General features: G+C 34.9%; 1 protein-coding gene across 1 annotated transcript in view; it reads left to right on the top strand.

Annotated features, from left to right (window-relative positions):
- NIBAN1 (niban apoptosis regulator 1) overlaps positions 1 to 26,929 on the top strand; it is a 193,458-nt gene that overhangs the window by 124,174 nt on the left and 42,355 nt on the right. The gene's annotated exons all lie outside the window — the stretch shown is intronic.

Genomic DNA, 26,929 nt, shown 5'->3' with positions numbered 1-26,929 from the left:
GGTTTCATAGATTGATTAAAGGAAAGAATCATTCGAGTCTGGTTTCCTACATGATCCTAGAAAGGGAATCTGTGCTACCTGGATCCCTGAAGCTTACTGGTCCTTTGCAGGATTTTCTATGGCAGTTACTCTAAATACAACAAATGTATCCTGTTTGGAAATGACCTCATCTAATGTGTCTGTTAGTGGTTAGCAGTTTAAAAACCACGTGAGGTCTGACTATTGTGCTGTGGCTTTGTTGTTATAGAAACTTCAGAAGGAAAATATCAGGGCTCTCTTAAGGCAGGAAATGTGACTTATTTCATTGTGAAGGACCTCAAATCCTACCTAACTTTGATAATAGTAACAATAATCCTGTCTGTAATGATAATTGCTTACTTTTATATAAGCCTTTAAAGGTTACACAGTATTATATGTAACATCTCACATGAATCTTGCAACAATACTGTGAGGTAAGTATTCTGTATATGATTTTTCTCATTTTACAGATGAGGAAACTGACCCACAGATTCTTGTGACAGGTTACACCTCCTTCCTTACTGTTAGACATTATTCAAATCTTAGCCCTATTATCTATTACCAAATTTTTGTTACATGGGATCATTGAAACATAGAACTGGAGGAGCTCTGGAGATTAAATATGACATATTCTTTGTGAGTGACATTAAGTTTGAGATCATGACAAGTATCTCTCTTCTGTATTGGTTTTGGGTCTCTCCTTTAGATCATATTTTGATCTCATGATGCTATTTAAATGTCACACTTTTTTCATAGGATTCAAATTTGTAAAGGTATATTCTGCTTCCCTTTCTTCCCCTCCTTATAAATGCTTGTTGACTTGGCTAGTTCCCTTCATGGCTTGCCTCCCATTCTTCTCCACCCACTCTAATATAATAGCTAGCATTTATATAGTGCTTTAACATTTGCAAAGTACTTTTCAATATGTTGTTTATCTCATTGAATCAAATTCAGGTCTTCTTGACTCCAGGTAATTAAACTTATACTCTGGGTCTAGCAGTATGCCATATGGCTTTCTCAAAGATGCCTCTAGCATCCTTCATCTATAGTATTACAATTGTAAGGGAATCCTGACATCATTTTACATGAGCTGTTCATCATTCTATGGAAAAGGAAACTGAAGCCTAGAAAAAGGAAGAGATTTGCCTCATTTGTGCTTTCAGTGATGTGGATCCTCTTGCCCATCAATACAGATTGCAACTCATCCATATGAGTCTTGGTCACGAAGGGTCCAGAGAACATGCTGCAAGCATCTTTAAGTTCTTTTGACGTTGTGAGATTAGCAATGAAACATGTAGACTGTCCATCAATTTTTGTTTTTCATCATATGAGAACGTATACTTAGTACATTGGTAAAAACTAAACATTTAATAAATACATTTTCATTTGTTTATAACCAGTCCATTTTCTTTGTAGCAAAGACATTACCTTGATCATATTTTATACCTGATTTTCTTTTGTTTCTAGTTTGTAATATGCTGTAGCTTCCTCTTGGCCACCATTCACCTCTCTGGTGTCCTTTGGATGATATTTAATTGTCATTTTTAAACAAAATTTTCATTTTTCAAAGACGGTACATTCAACACCAGAAGAGTAGTGGTATTAAAAAGATAGGTCTTTGTTTCAGGCTGATGTTTGGTGTCTTTAAAAAAAACTTTTCTTATTCTTAAGGGCAATCTAACCCATTCTTAATCACCTGTTTAATTCTGGGTCCAACTCATTGTCCACTCCTCACATCCATTCACAATACAGAGTAATTGGATGAGCTCTATGAGTTGACCCTCCAAATGCATATTATAGTTTTTACGAAAGGCATTTTTCACCTACTTAATTTTTCTTGTGTGGATGGTTAGGTCAAAGAATTATTTTGGTTCTCATTTTAGAGACACCATGTCCTGACAAATTTTTGAGAGACAAAAATTTGTCCTGGGGGGCCACTTGACATGCTGGATGTTTTCCTTAGGTTTTCTCAACATGATGAGGGCATCAGTAGGGCATGTTGGCTAACTTTCTCTCTCACTCTTATTACATCACCAGGTCCTCTTTTCTATGTCATACAATTCCTTGACATCCTATATTCCTGTTATTTGGAGTTCATTGATTTTATACAACAGCCTGTTCACATTCACTATTCACGTATTCATTTTATTTTGTTTGATGCTTATTTTTAGTTCTTTGAAGGCAGTGAACTTTTGGGTCTCACTATCGTATGGCCACATGGATAAAATATTTGTATTGAAAATACAATTGCTATTATGGGAAACTTAGGATCAATAAAATATATTTGCAATTTCCTGAAAGCAATCCAGCATGCTCTCATATGCATAGTCTGACTCCAATATATGTACTGTTTAACAAGTTCTAAGACATGTTCATTTAGATGCATATTGAAATCGAGGCAATAGCTATTCTTCGTAAGTGGATAGGCCAAAGTCTTTAGAGTGATTACAGACCTCTTCCAGTGGACTCTGCAGTGTCTTGGAGGTTAATGCAATCAACACTATATTATCCCAGATCAGAAGCATCTGGAGGACTTCACCATTGCCTGATAATGTCCCTCTTTCACCAATACTCTATGTTTGATCTCTTCCAACACAATGGTAAATATTTTGGGTGAGCACACATATCCCTATTTTATGCCTAAGCTGATGTTTATAATTAAAAGGATATAGAATAGGATAATTATTATATTTCCCAAGAAACCTTGAATGATCCTGATATGTAGATGAGAGATATTTTGTATAAAAAAGTCTGTGAGGTGACATTTTGTCCTGACAATGTAAGTCTTTTCATAATCAAGCAGTAGCCACAATGAGATCTAACCTCTATATCCTTTTTAGCTAATTACAAAATAAAATATGTTCTATTTTTGAAAGCCTGCTTTTGCCCTATTAATACCACCATGAAATTGCCCTCAATATGTGTAGATGGGAGAGTAAGAATATTGGTTGGTAGTTGATAATATTCTCTTGGGTCTTTTTTTTGGTATCAGTAAGGTAAGAAACTTTTTCAGTGCTTTTAGTATCTCCCCTTCCTTTAGATAACTGTTAAATCATTCTGTCAATGCCCTTTCATTTGGATCTCCTCCAGCACGGATAATAATAATGACAGCATTTACATAATGCTTTAAGATTTGAAAATACTTCATAAATAATATCTCATTTTACTTATGCAACAACCTTGATAATGAGATAAAATTATTATTCCCCATTTTATAGATGAGAAAATTAAGACTGAGGAAAGTTAAATGGCTTGCTCAGAGTCACACATCTAGTGTTTGAGACTATATTTAAATTTCTGATTCTAGACATTGTGCTTTAACCACTGTACCAGCCTTGCTGCCTCCGAATAAGTGAATAAATGGATGAAAAAAGTCATTATTATACAGGTACCATGTGCAATATAAACAAATATAAAAGCAAAGACAGTCTTTCCCTTCCCCGGGAGTTTATATTTTAATAAGGAGAGACAGTACACATTGAGTAATGATGGTTCTGGAAAAAGCACTTTGAACCTGAATATTATAAAAATGATTAGTATTAGAGGGAGATGATCACAGCCAGGAGAGAGTAGATTGATACATCCCATCCAGAAATAATGGCAGAGCTAACTTTATTATAGATCCAGAACTAGATGGAACCAGGGAAGAAAGTATATAAGTAAGTCAGGACTGTAGAAGAAATGGCTAGGATCCTCAGAGGTTCAACAACTTGCTGAAAGCATCCTAAGAAGTGAATGTTACCACTAGAACTAGAATCCATGCTTCCTGTTTTTCTCACTATATCATACTTTTTGATTATTAAAAGTTTATGTGTTATAGAAGACAAATCCAGATATTTAGATACCTTTATTGTTGTCATTTATTTGATATACTGAAAAGCCAGTATGTTAGTTGTATTCTATCATCTGTAGCAGATTTTTCTTGTAGGTTCCCAAAACTCTTTTCAAAGTCAAAAGTTTTCATCCATCCCTGAAATACAACTATCTAGAAGATACCACTGAAGGATCATTCTGAGTAAGCTACATTAAGCAACAACTTTAAGGAAGGGCAAAAGAGGGGGAAAATTACTTCTCCAATGGAAAATACACTGGGAATTTTCAATCGTCCCAGCATCATGACAAGAACTGGAATGGGGCCAGAATTCTAAAATGACATGATTTCTCTTGGGGGAAAAATAACACCAAGGGGCCAGCTCTCATGTGTGAACTGTCACTGGTTTCAGTCATTAAGTTTTGGAAAAACTTAGTAACAAATGATGGCATTCAACACTGAAACTCTTGGGACTTTGCCATCACCATTTTGAGCTTGCTGTCTCTGATATGGGCTCCTTGTGATAGAAAGCAGCAGATTGCAGCCTCTCCATTTGATTGCTGGAGATTCAAGCTTTTTACCCTATAAACTTTCTGGAAAAAATGAATTGAATGGGTTAAGTGAAAAGGAATGCATATGGTGACACTTATTACCCTAAAAACAGGATCCTGGACTAGTTCTTGAAAGAAAAGGTTTTTTTTGTTTTTGTTTTTGTTTTTTTGTTTTTTAAAAAACAACTAGTATAGTGAAAAATCTCTATTAAAATTAAATCTCTATGCAGTTAGTTGCCCTGAATATAAGATAGTCTAGGGATAAAGACTAGATCTATTCATTGGGATAAGAAACTCCCAGGAGAGGAAATTGCCTCTACTGATGAAGAACTGCACCTTCCTTGTAATTTATAGTCTTAAGAAAGTTGCTAGAACCTAAAGTAAGTCACATAGCCAGTAAATCTGAGGGTCAGACCTTGAGTTCATATCTTCTTGGCTTTAAGACTGACTTTCTAATTTTGACATACACACACACACACACACACACACACATGTATAAAAATACCATTCTGAATATAAATCTAATCTTTTCCTTACCCTAATATGTAAATTCTTTTTTCTGACACCTCTCAAACACAATTACATATTTTTCACAGCATTGGGATGCAATTCATGCATCTTTTTGACATTAAAAAAAGTTATTGCCATGAGTTATGGTTTAAATTTAGCTTTAAAAAAAGATTACCCATTCTCTGCTTAAACACCTTCAGTGATGAGAATCACACTACTTTATAAGGTAGTTCCATTTTGGGATAGGTCTAATTGTTAGGAAGTTCCCCCTTATGTTGAGTCAGAGCTTACTTCCTTTTCATTTCCACCCACTGGATTTGCCATCTGGAGGCAGACAAATGTCTAATTTTTCTTCTATAACAAAGCCCTTCAGATATTTGTAGAGACATTGTGTTACCTCTACATTCTCTTCATCAGTCCCAAACCCTCCAGTTTCTTTTCTTGCATGATCAGGTCACCCTTCCTGGGTACATTCCAGTTTGTCAGCATTCTTAAATGTGGCACCCCAAACTATACATGATATTTCAGAAATGGTCTCAACCACACAGAATACAGAGGGACTGTCACCTCTTGTGTTGGATGCTCCATTTTTGTTCTTGAAGCCTGAAATTACATTAGTTCATTTGGCATTCATATCATCCTGTTGACTCATATTGAACTGGTGGTCAATTACAATTAAAGCTATTAAACCACATCTTCCCTCAACCCTTGGTCAGTAGATTTTTTTTAACCTAAATGCAGAATTGGACATTTATCCCTATTAAATTTCAACTAATTAAAGTTAAGTCATCATTCCAAATGATGGAGATTCTTTTTGGATCTTGCCTCCGTCATCCAATACTTTATCTATCCTTCTTTATATTGTGCCTTATGTATAGTCTTTCATCAGGATGCCCTGTGTGCATCCCTTTGGCTTAAAAAAGGTTATCATTATGAATTATAGTTTGGATTTATCTTAAAAATAAAAAGAACTTTGTTGATAGTATGATCAGTTCTTGTAATAATTATGGGAAATTTTTTGTTTATTTATGGAAAACTTATTGGTGATAGTTTTTAAAGATACTATTTTTTAAAATGCAGTTTTTATCATTTGAGTACTAAGTTAAATTATGTCATTCTTCATCACCTCCCTCCCTTTCCCTCCAACCTACAGAGCCTTAAAAAGTCAGCAAGCCATTTCTATTTTAGATGTCAGAGAAATGGGACAGCTACATGAGGTCATTATTCTGTAAGTTAGATCTTAAATAGGACAAAAACTTCACTTAGTAGTTGTTTTGACTTGATGCTTTATTTTTATTTGGTGACCTGTTAAGTCACCAAATAAAGCGAGTTTTTTATTTCCAAGTGTGGGCAGTGCCAAAATAACACCATGGGATTATGTCAAACTATTTTGGAGCTGTGGGGGTGAGGTGTAAGGCAGAGGTTGTAATACTATCTGTAAGTCCTGGAAATTAACACCAGTGATTTATTCCATCAAGTAGACTTGGTTTTTCCCCTCCCTCTACCAAAGACTCACTGTTCTTACCTTTTATTCTGTTCTTATCTCCTCACATGGGAAATACTTCTTGTGTTCACAGAGCTGTGTCTAGATTAATGGTGGTTCACTTCTAAAGTGTTTTTACCTCAGAAGGAAGGTATAAATATCAGGTACTAGGACACTCCCAAAGAAGCAAAGGATTAAGCAGGAAGTGAAGGGGATTTTACCTTCTAAGGTTGCAATACTGTCACATTGACAAATTCCACAAAGCCCCATTTGTAATCATTCATTTGAGGGGAAGGAGGAAAGCATTGGCAAAAATGAAGGACAACCATGCTATTTTGTTGGAGAACGTCTCTCCTCCCTTCCCATTAAAGCACATGCTTGTCTTAAATTGCATCCAGACGGTTGTTGGTGAATTTTTCCCTGCAGGGAGTTCGCCACATAACTCTCCATCATGTTAAAGGGAGGCACATGACTGATTCAATTCCATGGTCTGTACTGAAAGCCTACCCCAGCATTCACATTATGTGTGACTGCTTTTAAATCCTTCTTTGGCAATCACTGTCACAATTCTCAGTTTTGAAGAAAAAATTAACTAGTTTTTGTTATAGTGCCTTATTTTTTTTTTTTTTTTACTTCCTTCTGTGTATTTTGTTAATGTCTTTTTCCTCCTAAGAACTTTGGAACATAATCATCATAATTCAGGATTTGGTCAGAGGTGGGGGATGGGAAGAGATAATTTTCACCTCCATGTACTTTCTGTGAAAGGAATAGAGTAAAAACTCCCATGGAAAGAGAAAGCTATGAGCTAAAATTTAAGGAAATAAATAAATTTAAGGAAATTAAAACTATTTGGTCTAGTGAAGAAGAGAAGGTTTAAGTTCTAATAGGGTTAATCCACATCTAGGACCTAATAAGTCAAGTGTAAAGAGCAACCATTTTCCTTATCCTACTGGAAGCCAAACAAGAAGAAAGAAGATTCACCTAATAACAGGAAAGACTGGATTTTAAGAAAATAATCTTTCCAGAGAGTGATAACTGTACTTAAACCTTGAGTGAGGAGGGAGGTTGCACAACATCCTTTTCAAATAAAGATTCTCATTCCTCTGGAAAGGCTGCCTAGAAGTTGTTCCTAAAGATGGTTTATAAAGGACTAAGTGACTTCTAAGAATTACTTTCAAGCCTTAGGTTATATGGTCTTTCTAGATCTCTACTGATATGGGCAAAAAGTTCCTGCTTGAGGCAAGAACTGTTTTTTACTTTTCTGTTTTCCTAGACTTAGCACTTAATAGATGTTTAATAAATACTTGTTGATCAAATGTCAAAACTGAATCTTATCCCAGGATCAGTGAGAATGCTTTTCTTCTGCTCTGAGTCTATTTATCTTGAGAAGCCAATGAATTCTTTCCATTTCATAAACACATGGTATATTTGCAGTAATGATGGCCTTTTAACAGGAAAAGGTTTTATTCATCATTAGTGGATCAGTTGCAAAAAGGGAGACCTTGTTGTGACTGCCAGAGTAAGAATACTTGTAGTCAGTCATTCATATCCTAGAGCCAGGTTCTTTCACAGGGCTTCCATTATCTTTGCCTTTTATAGCTGCCTTTGTTGTTGTTATTTGTCCTTCCTACCTGAAGAGGACCATTGATATATTAGGAAGCTGTTGTCTTGACTTTCAAGACAATTGTCTTGACAATTGGATTTAAGTGGGGTAGGGCTATGCAAAGTCATCAGCCTCATTCTTTCCTCCAAAATCATCTGAGTCCATGGTAAGATATAGATTAAGATGACTGGAGATGGCCCCACATGTGGTGAGAGATCTTGACCTTCTTTAGTCAACATCTTTCCAAGCTCTCAGTTTTTCTAAGGTAACACCCATTCAGTGATTTAAGGCTACATAAGAATTGAGGTAAAAGATGGCCTGTAAATTTATTTGTAATGGTTAGGGAGAGGGACAGGCAGGTCTTGAGAACCTTGCAACTAATTGGATTTTATTATCTCAAATAATAATAATCATAGCTGGCATTTATGTAGCACTTTAGAATTTACAAAGCATTTTTCAAATATTATTTTATTTTATTCTCACAACATTCCTAGGATGTAGGTGCTATTATTTTTACCATTTTACAAATGAGGAAACTGAGGCAGACAGAGGTTAAAAAATTTGTCTAGAGTTATTCAACTGGTAAGTGTCAATAGCCAGATAGTTCTTATCTTTCTATTACATGTCCAGAGCTCTATCTACTATCCAGTGGTTCTCAAAGTATGGTCTAGAGAATCCTGGGGATCTGTGAAACACTTTTAGAGGGTCTACAAATTCAAAAATAGTTTTTATTTCCAATATGGTAAATGTCTATAAATATAATCCAGATAAACAAAAACGCTTTGGAGAGATCCTCAATAATTTTTAATAGGATAAAGATACTGAAAACAAAAGTTTGAGAACCACAGTAACTATACTATCAAATTTTTCAAAAATGATTTGATCCATATACAGGATCAAGGATTCTAATCCAATGGCCAACTAATGATTGTTCTGAGGAAAGTTCTTTGAAATCTTAAAATGCCTTATCAATGGGATCTATTATAATAATTATTAGGAACTACTGGTGGTCTTTTGAAACACTGCATATAGTTCTGTGACTGGTCCTATTGGTATTTATGTCATAGTGTCAGTATGTTTGGTTTGGTTATAAATTGCTGGCATGCCATTTAACAAAAACTGTGAATGTTAGTGTCTCTCCACAAGAACGAGATGAGCTTTATCATGTTTGTTGAGGATCATTCTTTGAAATGTCCAGCAGGGATGGGTGATGGATGACATAACTGCGTCAAGGCTCTTTTAGCCCTCTGAGAAAATTGATGAGTCAATGTTTGTAAACATTTCATCAAAAATAATGCAGTTATTTTTCTCTTATTACAATTGTTTCCTATGAACAAGAAAACACAGAAATTTGCAAAATCGTTAGGAAATGAACATTTCCCTAACAATCAAAGCAGAGATTTTACAAATATCATCCTTTTTTTCAGGATTAACTCATTGCTGGAAGGAAAATTTCCAGCACCCATTACCAATTTCTCTGGGTCAGTGATCTGATTCTTTTGAATCCAGAAGCAGCTAAGTGGTGCAGTAGATAGAATCAGGAAGTACTGAATTCAAATGCAGGTCCAGATAATTACTATTTGTGTGACCCTGGGTAAATCACTTAAACTCTGCTTTCCCCAGTTTCATTAACTGTAAAAACTCATCCACTTTCTCTGAGAGCTAAAGAAGGGAAGGGAAGCAAGGTATTTTCAAGAGTTGTGAGAATCAAGTGAGATTATATTTGTAAGGCTCTTTGCTAACCTTAATGTTGTTCATCTTTTGTGTTCTAAGGGGGCCAATGACATTCTAAGAGTAATATCTTGATTTGCCCGTGAATTGAATTGAAGTGGGGCAGAGTTGCACAAAATCATCAGCCCCACTCTTTCTCTTCTTGAGTCATTAAAGTCCAATGACAGAACATAAATCAAGACACTGATGCATCCCAAAATGTAGTGGATGACCTAGGCATCTTTGGTATTGGACCAAGCTCTAAGTATTCTACAGCTGCTTTTGTGGCCATTGGAACAAATTGTTCCCATCTACCTATTCCACTAGGGAAAGTTTTCACATGCTTGAGATATACATTCTTCCTAATGCACCGACAGACCTGATTTAGCTCATCTGCTAAGAAGGTTTTATCAAACTGTGGTCATTGCACATACTGTAGCTTCTTGGAGCCACAGGTTAATGTGGATGTTGGATAAAAGTTGAATATCAAAGGTGGATGAGCTACCCTGAAAAGGGCTCAGCAAGCCCTCACACCAAAGGTGCTGCTCTTCTCTGGACACCCTGTATACCTCATGTTAAGGTGTCTTAGTTGCTAGATAATATGCTAAATATAGCAATCATAGAGTATACAAATAGGAAGATATAATACTACAATATAATTATAATATAAAATAATAAATAATTATCAAAGATGTGCAAAGCAAAGTTTTATGTAAGGAAAATAAAGCAACATCCACAGGGTAGGTACTTTAAAAATGCTTAATAATTGATTCCTTTTAAGGAGATCAGAAAAGATTTCCTGGAGGAGGTCGCATTTGTACTAGGCTCTGAGAGGTAAGACCTGCCCATGTTCTTATAGATAGCAAGCATCTGAGCCAGAATTTGAACAATAGTTTTTGAATCCCAGTCCAATGGTACTGATACTACAGAATCACCTTTCATCATGTTTCATCAGACTTGACCATATTTATGCAAAAAGAAAGAAAGAATAGAAGCAAGAATATCTATCATGATTCAATACCTGCCTGCTTCTAGCCTGTCACAATTATGTGCATTATGATATATTTTCTTTAATATACACAATCCTTTATGCATAATAGGCACTTGAGAGATTGTTGATTAATTATAAGATTGAATGTTTTTTCAGACTGAGTGATTTTTTTTTTAAAAGAAGATTCTGCCAAGCTACTCACTATCATTGAAACATAATTTAGAATAGCAAATAAAGTTTGGAAAAAAATGTAGTAAATACCATATTCTTTTCTTCCTATGTAGAAGGAAATAAGGGTGATTTTTCATCGTACTTGGTTGAAAAAATTTCTAACCAATAACTTTGCTTACTGCTCACTAACAGAGAAACATTTAAAGAGATGTCTATTTTTAAAATGACTAACATAACAAACTTGATTTTGGCTTGGAGCATGGACTAAAATAGGCCTAAATAGTATGGCATGTCAATTTGTCATGAACTCTTCTGATTTCTCCTTTAGAGAATAGACTTTTTTTTTGTCTTAGGTAATATATCTGACTTCCCAAGTCTTATTTAAACTATCCATATAAGCAGTGAGATTGGCATATTTTGTACAGTGGCATCTATATATCTTGTGATTTTTTTTCTCATTTAGTCAATCCACAAAGTAGAGTGGAAAAAACACTGGATTTTGAATACTCCCTCTTATATAATATAATTATGTTATATGTTACATAATATATTATTATATTATTATTATATAACAATATGTTATTACATTATTATTATATAATATGTTATATATATGATATAGTTATAGAATGATGGGCAAATCATTTAACTTCAAATTTCAGTTTCCTCATCTTTAAAATTGGGATAATGATACTTGTTCTGCTATGGTTGCTATGAAGGTTGCTATTAAGGTACAAATGGCAGGGAATAAAGAATGATCTTGCTTGTAAATCTGAAAGTATATGTATGGGACACTAGCATCTTACACCACATACCACAATAAACTTCAAATGAATAGGCAATCTAATATAAAAGTTCATATCATTAAAAAAATTAGAGAATAAAAGACTATCTTTTATATTTAAGGGGAAATTTTATATCAAACTTGGGTTAGGGGAGATTACATAAGATCTAATGGAAATGCTTGTTTTATTTTTTCTACTTTTTAAAAACATTTTAATTTAAAGTTTTAAGTTTCTCTCTTTACCTCCTCTCTCACCCTCCCAGATGGTAAACAATCAGATGTAGGTTATACATGTGCAATTATCTAAAATATTTTCATAGTAGTCATTTTGTAAAGACGACTCAAAAGAAAAAATGAAAGAAAGTAAAAAATAGTATGTTTCAGTCTGTATTCAAACAATATTTAAGGGTTTTTTTGAAACAACCAAGAACCTTGAGTTGGATCATGAATCCACAAAGAATCCATGAATTTCACCTCATCATTTCCAGTTTTCTGCTTTCTGTTTTGATTGAATCGGTTTTGTTTTGTAAAATCTTTTTCATTTTATATACTCAAACTTATTTTACATTTTGTAATTTTTTAAATTTTCTTTGGTCCTAAATTCTTTCCTTATCCATAAATCAGACATAAACTAGTCTGGGCTCTTTTAATTTGCTTATGGCATCACCTTTTATGGGTAAATCATGTACCCATTTTGACCTTATGTTGGTATACAATATCAGATATTGGTCTATACCTAGTTTCTGTGATACTATTTTCCAGCTTTTCTAACTAATTTTTTTTATCAAGTGATAAGTTTTTGTCCAAAAGCTTGGATCTTTCACTTTATCATACACTATATTACTATGATCATTTACTATGATATAATTTGAAACTAAACATTGATCCACTATTCTATTTCTTAGCCAGTATCAATGTTTTGATAATTACTGCTTTATAATATAGTTTGAGATCTGGTATGGTTAGATCACCTTCATTTGCATTTTTCATTGATTCCCTTGATAATCCTTGAGGTTTTGTTCTCACAGATGAATTTTGTTAAATTTTCCTAGCTCTATAAATATTTTTGATAGTTTGAATCTATCTGCTATAACTGATATAATAACTGAATAAATAGATTAATTTAAGTAGAATTACCATTTTTATCATATTGGCATGACCTATGCATGAGCAATTAATATTTTCTCAGTTATTTAGATATGACTTATTTGTGTGAAAAGTATTTTATACTTGTTTCCATATAGTTCCTAGGTTTGCCTTGGCAAGTAGATTCCCAAGTATTTTATATTGTTTGCAATTATTTTTTTCCTAGTTATTTTAAATGGAATTTCTTTTTACATTGCTTCCTGTTGGACTTTGTGGGAAATATATAGAAATGCTGATGGTTTGCATGCACTTATTTTGTATCTTGTGATTTATTTCTTAAGTTCAGAATAAAATTTTAAAAAAAAGAAGTCAGTGGAAATTTTCATTCAAAGGATTATGAGATTCTGGCTCTATTGGAACATCTGTGATGTCATTTATCCTGTGGTTTAACTTGAATAATCTTGAAATTCCTTTAACTGGTTATCAAATAAACATACAAAACTTCAAAAAAAGTCATAATAAACAATTTTGATTATTTAAAATGAAAAACTTTTTGCCTAAGTTGATGCAGCTAGATAGGAAGAAAAACTATAATTTTTGGGGAAATATTTATATCAAATGTCTTCAATGAAAATATAACATTAAAAAAATTTAGGGATAATTATATTAAGAGCCACTTGCAAATAGATAACTGGTGAAAGAATTAGGAAAGGCTTTCAAAGGATAAAGGAAATTTATCAAAAATAACTTTTTTGCTATTTGGTAAAATAGGTTTGATAAATTAATTTTTCAAGAATTTGGGATATGTAGACTAATTATATGTAATCTTTTTAAAATCCTGCTGAAATCAGGGAAAAAATGCCGAAAAATTCCTCCCAACTCCTATTGAATACCTAAGGGATTATTTTGAAATCTGTCATAGAGAAGAATTGGCAGGCTGGGAGTGAAGATTCCTCAGTTTTATTGTTGGCTCAACAACTGATTCAATATGTTCATATTTGATAAATTTATTAACATTTCTGATTCAGTTTCTCCCTCTTATAAAAATGGAAATGATGAAGTGAAATTCATGGATTCTTTGTGGATTCGTGATCCAACTCAAAGTTCTTGGTTGTTCCAAAGCCTTTTAAAATTCTTTTTTCTTATTTTTGTACAAGATCAGGGATAGCAGTCCCACTTCAGGGAAAGGGACACAGGGCATGAGGCCTACAGACTGTTTGGAAATGTAACTTAATAAAATGATTCACTAGGAATCATGGTGAGTAATGCAGTTATATAACTTCCACAAATCACTGGGGCAGAGCCACTAATAAGACTTGGCTTGGTTTCCTCTTAAAGCCAAATAATATGGCAGCTTCCAAAGCAGTGTTGAGTCAAGGAGTCCCCACAAACTCACATGGGTCAAGATTTGGGATGACTGTGTAGGCTATGGAACTTTGCAGTCTGTGATGATGAAGACGCGTTATAAATTTGTATGGGAAGGAAAAATGATTTCTTCTTGGCTGTTCTCACCAATACACATCCCTGTGGGAACCAAAGGAGTTTTCTTTCCCTGAAAGCTATTTCACTCATCTCCCCTAAACATGAGTTTTTCCATGCAGCTGTGAGAGAGAGAGTTTGGATGAGGAAATGAAAGCAGATAAAGTATGTTCCAAGACAGTTTACGTGAGCATAAATTCATAGATTTGGGGCTGGAAGAGACCTTAAATATTCTTTACTCCAATGCTTTTGTTTTATGGATAAGGAAACTGAGACTCAGAAATTAAGTGATATGATCCAAATTGAGCAAGTAATATGGGGTAAAGTTCCGATTGGAATATGGGCTGTCTGATTCCAAATACAATATGTGTTTTTCATTGTACTATGTGGCCTCTGTTCCTGTGTCTAGTACAATGTCTAGCACATAGCAGGTATTGAATAAATATGCCAGTTGACTGCCTTGAATCAAATGGCAAAGATCATAGAATTATTAACTTTAGGATTGAAAGAATCTTTGGATATGTAGTCCAGTTCTTCATTTTATAGGTGAAAAAGGCTTAAATAACTTTATTAAATCATATAGGTAATTAGTTTCAAAGCCTGGATTTGAACCTGCGTCTTCTGATTCCAAATCAGAATTAAACTTTTTTTTTTTTTCTAATGCAGTCTTTTTAATGCATGTCCTGGCAGTATGAATTCAAATCCAACCTCAGACATTTTGTAGCTTTGTGGCTATGGATAAATCCCTAGTCTCTGCCTTCCTCAGTTTCTTTAACTGTAAAATGGGGATCATACTAGCTGTGTGACCCTGGCAAGTCACTTAACCCTAATTGCCTCAGCAAAAAAAAAAAAAAAAAAAATTGGGGATCATAAATCCCTATCACACTGGATTGTGGAAAGAAACAATGAGACAATATTTACAAAGTACTTAGCCTAGTGCTTGGCAGATAGTAGGTGTCTAATAAATGCTTGTTTCTTTCCCCCTTCCCTTGTGTCTAGTCTTCAAATGAGATGACATATGTAAAACACTCTGCAGACTTTAAAACACTACATAAATGGTGACTATAATTATTGTGTTATAGGGATATGAATGATGATAGGACCTATGATTTCATTGGTCAGAAACCTCTCAGGGGATGAAATTCCCACCAATGCTGATCTCCACTTTTTTTTGCAACTTCAAGTCTTACAGAGTTGCCTCGAATTGCATGGAGAGGTTAAAGGACTTGCCCAGGATCACAGAGGGATACATCAGAAGTACAATTTGTCTTCCTGGCTTTAAGGCTGGCCTTTCTGCCATTAAACCACATTGCTTCTTTCACTGTGTCCCATGCCTTATGCTTCTAAGACTCAGTGTCAAAGATCATAGAGTTTAGAATTGTAAATAACTTGGTAATTATGTAGTTCAGGGGCCTCTGGGGATTCCCAAGATCCTTTAAAAAAGTTTATAAGGTCAAAACTATTTTCATAATATTGTTTTCATAATAATGTTTATTTCCCTGGGAAAGATTCCCATAATAATAATTATTATTATGAATAATAATATTATTTTCATAATAATGTTAAAATATTTAATCTCTATTATAAATATCAGTAAATACAATTCATCTAAACAAAATCATCTGTACATCCATAATAGAAAAAAAAAAGGATTGCTTACTAAACTGCAAATCTCCATTACGCAAACCTTTCTGTATTTTTAAAATAAGTTTTGTTGGTGTGTTGGGTTTTTCCATAACAAACATTTCTAAATTTTTGACCCCAACTCCATGAGAGTGCTCTTATAACAAGAACAGTTAAGTAAAGATAACAATACAAGAGCCTCAGTTGAAAATGCATGCAACATCACACATCTGTAGCAATCCTCCAACCTCTCTATTTTTAAAAATATTTTTTAGAATTTTTTTTTTAATTTAATAGCCTTTTATTTACAGGATATATACATGGGTAACTTTACATCATTAACAATTGCCAAACCTCTTGTTCCAATTTTTCACCTCTTACCCCCCCCCCACCCCCTCCCCTAGATGGCAGGATGACTAGTAGATGTTAAATATATTAAAATATAAATTAGATACACAATAAGTATACCTGACCATATTTTTTAGAATTAATAGAAATCTATTTTCTCCCTCTCATTTCCATCATAATAGGGGGAGAAAAAGAAAAGAAAAACAACTTGCTTGTAACAAATATACATAATCAACAAAATAAATTCCCTCGTTGACTATATACAAAAATATTTGTATTTCATCCTGCCCCTAAATCCATTACTTCTGTCTTGGATACCATGTTTCATCATTAGTTGTCTGAAATCGCAGATGGCCATGATCATGATTTTCATATGGCCATTTATACTTTTACTTGTTTGTATCCTTATAGCATTTATCAATTGAGGAATAGTTTTTATTCTTGAAGATCTGAAATACTTCCTTATCTATGTTGAAAATGAGACCTTTATCAAGAAAATTGCTACAAAGAATGTTTTCCCTAGTCAATTATTTTCTTTTTAATCTTAGCTCTGTTGGATTTATTAATTAGCTGTTGATGACAATGCCAAATTGGGATTAGGTTACAAACACTTAAAGTGGTTAATGTTTAGTGTTGAAAAAAAAAGTTGGGAGTTCACATATCCATAGAAAACCAGCTGTGGTGATGACTGGACAGAATTTGGGAGTACTTCTTGTTAATGAGTAAAGAGAATGATATAGTTGTTTTGGAGAGACTGTCATAGCAGTGGAGGTGGAATATAATTCTTCTTTCTGTGATTGGTATTCTTCTACTCTAATATAGTGACATAATTTTGGTCCTCTTCAAGAATGAAGGATATCAACCAAACAATCCTTTCAGGTTACGCCACGGGCTTCTTGGACTAATATCATAGCCCTTACTTTGGAGTCTACTGGGATAGAGGACTAGTCTTGGAATCTAGAAGGTCTACAATCACATCTTGCCTCCAATATTTATAAGCTGAGTAACCATGGGCAGACCAATTAATATCAGAGTGCCAAACTAACAAACTCTATAGTACATTACAGATTTCAACATCTATGTTTCTAAATAATTTTTGGCACTTTTACATGTTTTGATAATCATAATCTATAAGAAAAACTGCTTGAATTGACTCTTACCACTTTTCTGGGTCCATAATTTGGAGGGGAAAGGCTAGAACACCAAAATAGTTTGGGTTAGAAGTTATGCTAACATTCTCAATAACCCAAACATGTAGATTATAGAATCATAGACTCAGAATGTGAGAGCAAGGAGAAATCTCAGAATTAAATTAGATTTTCTAAACCCTTCAATTTATAGATGAGAAAACAAAGGGATATAAGGCTTCTGAAGAACTCAGAGAAATGCACTCAAAGTCATTAGAACTAATTGTAGAAGGAGAAAAGAAGTATGGAAAAATAATTCTAAAATGGGTCTAAAAAAAAATCTTACCAGGTTGCCCCCTTTTAAAGTCCCTGTTTCTCTTGAATATCTTTAGTCACTCTGCTTTGTAAGTTGCATATTCCACAACAATAATAACAAACCCAAACCATTTTCTCTTGCTCTTTAACAGAACAACAGATTCTAATATAGCTGCTCTGAAATCTTGACTTAAAGTAAAAAGCAGTTATAAAAGCTTTAAACACTAAGGAACCATTTCTTTAAGTCTGGGCTAATTTGTCTATGTAGTTCAAGTGGGGATTTCAGTATTGGAAGACTTCTGTAGAGTGGAGTGGACTGTGTGTGGACTATTACACACAAAGTATTGAATAAAATAGAGACATTCTAGAAGGAATATGGGTGTAAGTTATTAACAGATCCACAGAGAGTAGAGAAAAGAGGGAGGCCAGTAGGAAATATCCATAACTGCTTGAAAAGGAAGAAAAAGTCAAGATAGTAACAAATGTTTGAGTTGTGCAGATTTTTTAATAAAAATAGAGGGGTTTATGATAGTAAATCAGGATCAAGTAGGTTATCACTACCAGAAATTACAGAAAAGTATCTTTCAAGAATCCAACTGGGAAATGATGAGTTACAGAAATTTGGTACTTAGCCAATACTTAAAATTATTTGCATATATCTTCTCTTCCCCTTCCCTTGGAATGTGAGCTCCTTGAGGACAAGAAGCCTCTCTGTGCTCAGCACCTAGCACATAGTAAGCGCTTAATAAATGCTTGTTGATTGATAACTTGACTGCCTTGACCTCTTGGTGTCCCAGATGATTTTTAGTTGAGAGGAGTTGCTCATAATGATTAGTGGAAAGTTTCCATGCTGGGATTTCCTTAGCCTGATGATATCATAGAATTGGACTAAGTTTGTACAACAATTTATATTTTTGAAATGCTTTCAAAGACATTATCTCATTTCATTTTATTCACCCAATTCTTTGATGGGAGTAGAAGAACAGGGATAGTCCTTCCTCTTTCCTTTTCATTACTTATTTATCTGCTCCCCTTTTATAGGTCTCTTTCACTGCCAATATGAGGATTATAAGCATTACCACATTCAAGTGCCCCCTCCCTCTAAAGACTGCTTTAGAGTTGTGGTGGGTGGGTAACCATGGATAACATAAATCTGCTCTTGGCTGAAGTATAAAGAAAATAAGAATAATTTACATTTAGTACTTCATAGTTCACAAAATACTTTCATATTCATCATTTCAATTGAGTTTTACAACAAACATGAGGTAGGTGGTGCATTTTATCTCCATTTTTCTTTTTTTTTTATTAAAGTCTTTATTTTCAAAACATATGCATGGATAATTTTTCAACATTGACCCTTGCAAAACCCTGTGTTCCAAATCTCTCCTCTTTCCCCCCACCCTCTTCTTTAGATGGCAAGTAATCTAATATATATTAAACTTCTAGACATATTTCTACAATTATCATGCTGCACAAGAAAAAACAGATCAAAAAGGAAAAATGTATCTCCATCTTTCTGATAAAGAAAATGGGACTTAGAGGAATTAGGGCATAAGACCAAGATCATATACTAAAGGAAGAGCCCAGATTCAGCCTTCCATCTTTTGATTCCAAGTCCATTCTCATAAACCATACTGCTTCCTATGAAAATTGAAAGTTGTACCTATTGCTCCTCATTCATTCATTCATTCATCCAACTCTCTGCGAATGTTCCTGGCTTTGCCTCCTTGCTCTAAAATCTTTTCCAACCTCTTGTCAAGCCATTGGGTTTGATTATCTTATACATCTGATTTAACAAATTCTTATGATTTTTTAGTGAAACTTTTTCCATCCTGATTTGAACACTCTCCCTTTCTTGAGGAATATTTTTCCCCCCACTCACCCCCATTCCTGTTATTTATCTCTAATCACTGGCCCTGGTAGATTCTATTCTCCATGGTAGTAAATAAAACTTAGATAGGATTCCTCAACCAGAAATCACAATTGTCACCACCACTTTTATGATTGCAAATATTCTATGACATGTATATTTTTATTGCAGTGCTTGCTGATTTATTGTAATGCTTAGTCACTCATTCAGTTATTATTTGCCAAAATATTTAGAATTTCCAGAGCATTTTGAGAGTTTATGAAGGAAAAAGGACAGAATATATAAATATTTAAAACTGGGAAAATCTGGAAGGTATGTTCATTGTATCACATCGAGTAGGATAGAATGTAACACTTAGATTTATGGCTTAGAGGTTTGGGAGGGGGAAGAGAAAGAAATAAGTATTTATATAACTCCAACTGTGTGCCAGGCACCATGCTAGAAACTTTACAAATATTGTCTTATTTGATTCTCCTAACAACTCTGGGAGGCAGATAGTTGTTATCTCCATTTTATAGTTGAGGAAACTGTGCCCAAACTCACAATTAATAAGTGGTTAATAAGACTGGGTTTGAACTCAGGTCTTCCTCTGTTTCTAGGCTGAAATATCACCTTCCTGCTTAGCTTAATTCTGCTTTCCTGTCCCTACCCTGTTTCCCTCAGAAAATCCTAAAATGGAGCAATAATATTCAGAGGTGTTCAGGTCAAGTGTGGTGGGTGAAGAAAGCAATTCCCTTCCTTTTCATTATATATTCTTATTTGCTGTAATCCCAACTTGCAAGGAATTTCCAGACCACAAACTTCTCAGCAAATGTTTTGATATCCGAAAGCTGGAGAGAGAGATATAAAAGCATACTTTTTCAAGAAATGCAAAGGAAATCACTTAGTCAACATGGGTACTCACAGAGCATTGTAGACCCCATCAGGGCCAGGGTCTGAGGAAAATATAGACAAGATCTCTAACCTCAGGGAGCTCAAAGTCTAAAGTGAACCTTTTGAGACAGCTACTATTGAAGTTGCCAGGACTGAAATGAGTTGGATTTTTAGTCTGCTTGTAGGTAAGAGTAAGGAAGATAATTAACATGTCAGCTCCCTATTTTCCATGGGATTTAGTTAAAGAACTAGAGCAGGAAGTTAATTAGCTCAGCTCTGGTTATTTGATATGTATTTTTCTCAGAGACGCCTGTACCTTCTGAAAAAGTACAGTGATCCTTTGGCAAACAACTGGGGAAAGGGTAGAGAATAAAAATGGGATTTTTGTCTTTTAATGAAGCTAACCTGCGTTCTTTCCTTACTTAAGGACATACATTTAAAAAAATAAAGAAAATATTTTATGTTGAATCTGTTTTAGAACTCATTTTCTATATTGTAGATGGAATAGGTGAAATAGAGTTTGAATTAATTCTGATGAAGAGTCAGTCAGATCACCAAGAGTAAATTGAATTTTATTAGACTTTGCTTCCAGCAATGAATTACTATAATTTTCTGTCATGGTAAGTTTGATTATTAATGCTTTTAGTCTCTGAGTGTAGTTAGTCCCCCTCCCTGGACTACTATTGCTACTCTTTATCCCTCTTTTAGTCATTTTCCCTTTCCTTCTCTTTTATTCTTTTCCCACATTTTCCTCCAACCATTTCTTCAGTTAAATCTGAAAAGGATATTTTTTAAAATGACCATCTCAATAAGAATGTTATTGCATGCTTCGTTATGGCCACAAATGGCCTGGACAGAATTTCAGTCACCTCCCTTAATTTTTGAGGTTAAGTAAAGGGGATAAATAAAGTTCTGCTTCCTGCACGGGCCTGAGGAATTTAAAACTATATTCCCCAAATCCAGTGACTGGCCACACTTACTCTATCCAAGTACAGTACCAGTGTTTTCTTCCATCTCTCTCGCCTTTGGTTGGGAATAAGACCAGCTGTTAAAAATAAGAGATCATGAGTCAAACCCCCAATCCCAATGTAGTCATTACAGTTTCCATTCCAGCTGATGGAACCCCTCCCAACATGCTGTGCTCCCTACTGCACCCCTTGAGGAAGTACTGTCAGTTTTATACACAGAGACCTCTGATTCAGTTGTACTGAGAAAATAATAAGGCATAGAAAGCAGTAATTTTGAAAACTCGGCTTTTACAAAGAGTTATCCATGTGGCTTCAAATGTACTTTTGATTAAATCCCTATGTTGATATTGAGCATCAGTCATGAATTTCCTTTTTTTTTTTTTTTTTTTTTTTTTTTTTTAAGAAAGAAAGGATGGATGGAAGAAGGGAAGAAAGAAAGATGAAAGGAAGAAAAAGAAGGAAAGAAATTTGTTACTTGTGTATACTATGAGAGTATGGACAAAGGGGTCCCTTTGAGCTGTGTAGCTCTTAATTTTAAGAATTTTCCCAGGATTTTATGATTTGTTTTTGTTTTTCAGACACTGTCTTTAATTTCATCAAAGATGAAAGTTCCCAACGAGGAACATGCCCTGTGCCCCTCCCTTTTCTGCCAGTCAGCATTTGCTATGCAACAAATGGTTGTAAATAAAGAGATGGAATGGAAGAATTGAGTGGGCTTCAGTTCAGTGTCACTTATCCAATATGGATTTTATGTTTTTTTGGCTTCTCCTCTCTTTCCTTATTAAGGACAGCACAGTAACACTTTGATGTCATAATAGAAGCCTCAAGAAATTTCATTTTAGAATTCTTATTATTACCTCCCTGAAGCCTAGGGAAAAGCAAGGGAATCCTAGGGGAAAGCTAGAGAAGGTGCCTTGAAGTAGCCAGGGAAATCAGAAATTAATTTCTGCCTCTGTCACATATGGCAGAGAGATAGTGCAGTAGATATAGTTCCAGGGCTGGAGTCAAAAAGACTCATCTTCCTGAATTTGGCCTCAGACACCAACAGCTTTGTGACCCCAGGTGAATCATTTCACCCTGTTTGCCTCAGTTTCCTCATCTGTAAAATAATCTGGAAAAAGAAATGGCAAATTACTCCACTATCTTTGCCAAGAAAACTCCAAATGAAGTCACAAGGAGTCATACAAGACTGAAAATGACCGAAGAACAACAATGACAATCTGCTTTGTCCATTAGGCTCAGTTAAGCCTTTTCTTCATAGAAAAAAAAAATGCAAATTCTGTCTTTCCCCCTTTCATATCAGGAGTGGCAATAGAAAGTACCCAGGTTCACAGGAGAGGTTTCCCCTTTCTCAGGTTGTAGTTGGTGCTAGAGAGCAGTAAGCATTATACACAGCAGCAAGATTCAGTCCTCTTCTAATTAGCACAGTGATTGAAGAGCTCTATTACCTTGGCCAGCCTTTCTCCAGCCAATCATTAAAGCAATGACTCTTTCCCAATCAGCAGACTGCCAGCAGAGAAGCTGCGTGCAAAAACGTCCTATCCTCAATTCCTGTCAAATTCTGTGTTCTGTCTCTTATATATGAGCTTTTCTTGTAGCTTTCTGTCTTCTGACCCCAGCATCTTTTCAGACTCTTGAGCTCAGCCTTTATTTCCATCTCTTCCTTTAGCTTCTCCTACAAATATATCTTCTAAAGCTTCAAACTTGAGCTCCCTCGTGGTCAATGTCTCAAATTTATGATACAAATCTCAAGAAAACTACTTTTCTGTCAGGTATAAACTCAATGGTGTTTAAATAATTTCCCTTTACTCCCTGGGCAGTTATTTGATTTAACTTACAATTTTTCTGTTATAACCCACAAATCTCTAAAAAAAAAAAAAAAGTCCAAGCTTGTCTACTATGTACTACAAATCTCTAAAAACAATCACATATACATTGGGCTAATGGGCCACAATTTCCTGTAGCTATCATTAATCCACTCATTGTTCTGTCTTCAAATAGAACCTCTTAGTACATTCATCTAAAGAACAGTTTTCTCATCTATATACTCCTCAGAATAAGCTATTTTTCTCAAGTATTTTATCTAAGGCTGTGTTTCTGCACAAATTGATTTTACCTGTTTTCCTTACTTCTCCTGCCCCTTTTGACAACAAAACTGCAGTTATAAAGGTATATATGAAAATATATACCTTATATAAACAAAGTAAATACTAGGTAAATAGGAGAAATCCTGGAAATGAGGTGGGTTGCAATGCTGGGGGAATCACCTGTAGAGAAAATAGCACTTGAGCTGAGCTTTGGTTTAAACCAAATGAGAGATTCTAAAAAGTAGAGATGGGCACAGATTACATTCTAGACAGAGATGATACAAAGGCAGAGAGATGGTAGATGCAGTATTGTATTTGAGGAGCCAAGAAGGCCACTTTGGCTTGACTATGGAATGCATAGTGGGGAGTTATATGTAAAACATCTGAAAAGATAGGTTAAAGACAGGCCGCTAAGGGCTTCAAGTGCCAAACTGAGAAGTTTGAAGAGATGGTAGAAAGTCATTGGAGTTTGTGAACCAAGGATATGATATGGTCAAACCTTTTTTTAGGTGGCCATTTGGTGGATGGTTTGGAGATGAAAGGGAGACTTGAGGGAGGGAGCATCATTAGAAGGCTATTGCAATAATTCTGACTAGAGAAAGGATAGAGACCTGAAGTATGGTGGCAGTCATAAGAATAAGAAGAGGGAAGGAAGGGGAGGAAAACAAGCATTTTTTAAAAATCATAACCTATTGCCAGACATATATCTAGTACTGAGAACTACAATCTCATTTGATTCTCAAAATATCCTTATATTATAGTTGAGGAAACTGAGATGGATAGAGATTAAGTGACTTGCTCAAGATCACACAGCTCTTAAGTATCTGAAGCTGGACTTGAACTCAGGTGGTCCTGACTTCAGATCCATATCTGTATTCAATGCATCAGCTAGCTGGAAGATATAAAAGTTGCTGTGGAGATAGGATCAAGAAAACTTAGGAAGTTACTGGAAATGAGGAGGGGGCAGTGAAGGATATTGAGGAAATGATGACTGAGATTGCGAATCTAAGTAACTGGAAGGATGATAGTATCCTCAATAGAAATTAGGAAGTTTAGAAAAAGGGAGAGTTTTAGGGAAAAGCTAAATTTTGCTTTGAATATGTTGAGTTTGAGTTTGAATGTCCAATGGGTTATATTAGTAAAGTAGAGTTCAGTAGAGAATTGCACGTATAGATCTTGAAGATCTGTGTAGAATGAAAAGATGATTGATAAAATTGATCATCTAACCCATGAGAGCCAATAAGATTACCAAAAGTAGAGGACCTCAAACAGAACCTTAGAAGCCATATTTAGGGGGATGGACATGGATGGTCATCCACAAAAAGAGACAAAAAAAAAGAGAGAGAACAGATTGGTAGAAGAATCAAGAGTAGTTTCACAAAAATGTAGAAAGGAGAAAATGTTCAGGTTAGTGTGGTTAAGTGTCAAATGCTATAGAGAACTGGAAAAAGGTGAGAGCTAAGAAAAGGCACTACGTTTGATAATTAAGAGATTATTGGTAACATTGAAGAAAGCAGATTTGGTTGAGTGAGGATGTCAGAAGCTAAAGTACAAGGGATCCAGAAGGCAATAAGAAGAAAATTCAGCATTGATCTTTTGAACAAGATCATCTTATTCAGTACCAGTACTTTTGTACCAAACTGATAATTTATGATTGGTTTCCACTTTTTTGAAGCAGAAACTGTTGAAATTCCTGGGTTTTTTTTGTTTTGTTTTGTTTTGTTTGCTTGTTTTACTGTGGGTCTTTTTACTTCTAAAGTTTGCTACATCTTCCATCATATGCAAACTTTGAGTCATACACCCATGACCTAAAATTGACTTTCACAACATTAAAAGGACGTTTTAGAAATTGCAGCTCAAAGTTCAGTGACATGCTCAAGATCACAAACTGGCACCCAGCTCTTCTAATTCTAAATTCACTTCTCTTTCCACTACATTATGGGACCTACTCAATAAGCAGTTTAGATCACTGCACAAAGGAATAAAAATTCTGATGGAGCAGAATACTTCCATGCATCTATAATCTCATGTCTCTGAAATTCTCTCCCCCAGTACAGATTGCAATGCATCCATACTTCCCCTTTGTCATTCTAGTTCAGCTTCCATAAATTCCCCATTTACCCAAAACACTTAGTTTTTAAAATGTATCAAAATTACCTTGATTGTACTTGGGTGGCTCTTGCTGCATGGTCAACATACCTTAGATATTCATGTCTTTCATGATGTCTCCTCCCTTATTAATGCTATCATCTACTGATATTTACCATGACTCTTTCCATGACCCAAATTGGGATTTTTCTGAGATCATGGTGTCCCATGATTTGCAGCCATATAACATCACTGGATGGGCTTTTAACTGCAGGGAGCAGCTGGAGCTGATTAAAAGTGCAGTATACTTTTCCAAATGCAATCTAGCCCAATTTCCATCCTCTATTCAATTCCAGGCCCACATTCATGTCCATCTGCAATGTCTGTAAAAAGAGAAAAGGAGGGGATAATTTTGGAGCATGAGACATTTCTTATCCTGCAGTGAGCAACATAAGAAATCTGGAACAGGGGAAAATGGCGAGAGGAAGGAGACTTTTTCTATGTGCCCCAAATTAACAGCCTGTTTACCAATTTCACCTGAGCTTGGCTCTGGTATAAAATCTGATTCATCAGAGAGTATGGTGTAATTGCTAGAGAGCCAGTCTCTGAAACAAGAAGACCTGAGTTCAAGTCAGGAATGTCTTAAAGCCAGGTTAAAATAGCTTATCAGAGCTGACTTAATGGATTCAGCATGTGCAATTACACATTGGAAATCAGCAAACACTGCAAATCAGGGCTTGATTTATTGCTCTGTGGATTTTCTAGACTTAAGAAAGGGATAGAAAGCATGCTAATAATTTCAGATTAAAATTTAAAAGCACGTCATGTATACATTTCTTTTGGAGGAGAGAACCATTGTTAAACAATAATATGGTTCAAGCCCCACTTTTCCCATATACTAACTTTCCAGGGCTCTAGGAAATACTGTTAAGAAGTTTCAGAGAAGGTGCTGACCTACATGTGTAGAGGAAGTTTCTTTATCAAAAAGTTCCATATACCAGAGAAATCACAGTCTAGTCTCCTTCCTTATAGCTAATTAGTTTTCTGTTAAGACCAGTGTAGTGTAAAGAATACTGGCGGGGAGTCAAGACCTTTTTCTCCCAACCTCTGCCCCTGGCTAAATTGTGACATTGAGGCTAATCACTTCACTTTGACCGGCTGCAGGCTCTTCCTCTGTTTTCAGCTCTGAATTCTGTAATTAATGGGATGTAATCTGTGAGATGGACCCACAGTTTTATAGACCAAAAGATCATATAGCATAGGATCATAAATCTCAAGCTAAAACAGATATCAAGGGCCAAAAATAAGTCAAAGTACTTTTACTTTTTTTTTGTGAATGTACAAAAATGTACAAAAAAAATACTCAAATAATACTTAAATAAGAAAACTGAGATCAAGGGAAATTAAACAACTTACCCAGAGAAACACCTATA

The sequence above is a fragment of the Sarcophilus harrisii genome, chromosome 4 (genome assembly GCF_902635505.1).
Source record: "Sarcophilus harrisii chromosome 4, mSarHar1.11, whole genome shotgun sequence".
Lineage (NCBI taxonomy): Eukaryota > Metazoa > Chordata > Mammalia > Dasyuromorphia > Dasyuridae > Sarcophilus > Sarcophilus harrisii.
This window is presented reverse-complemented; position numbering and strand designations above follow the sequence as displayed.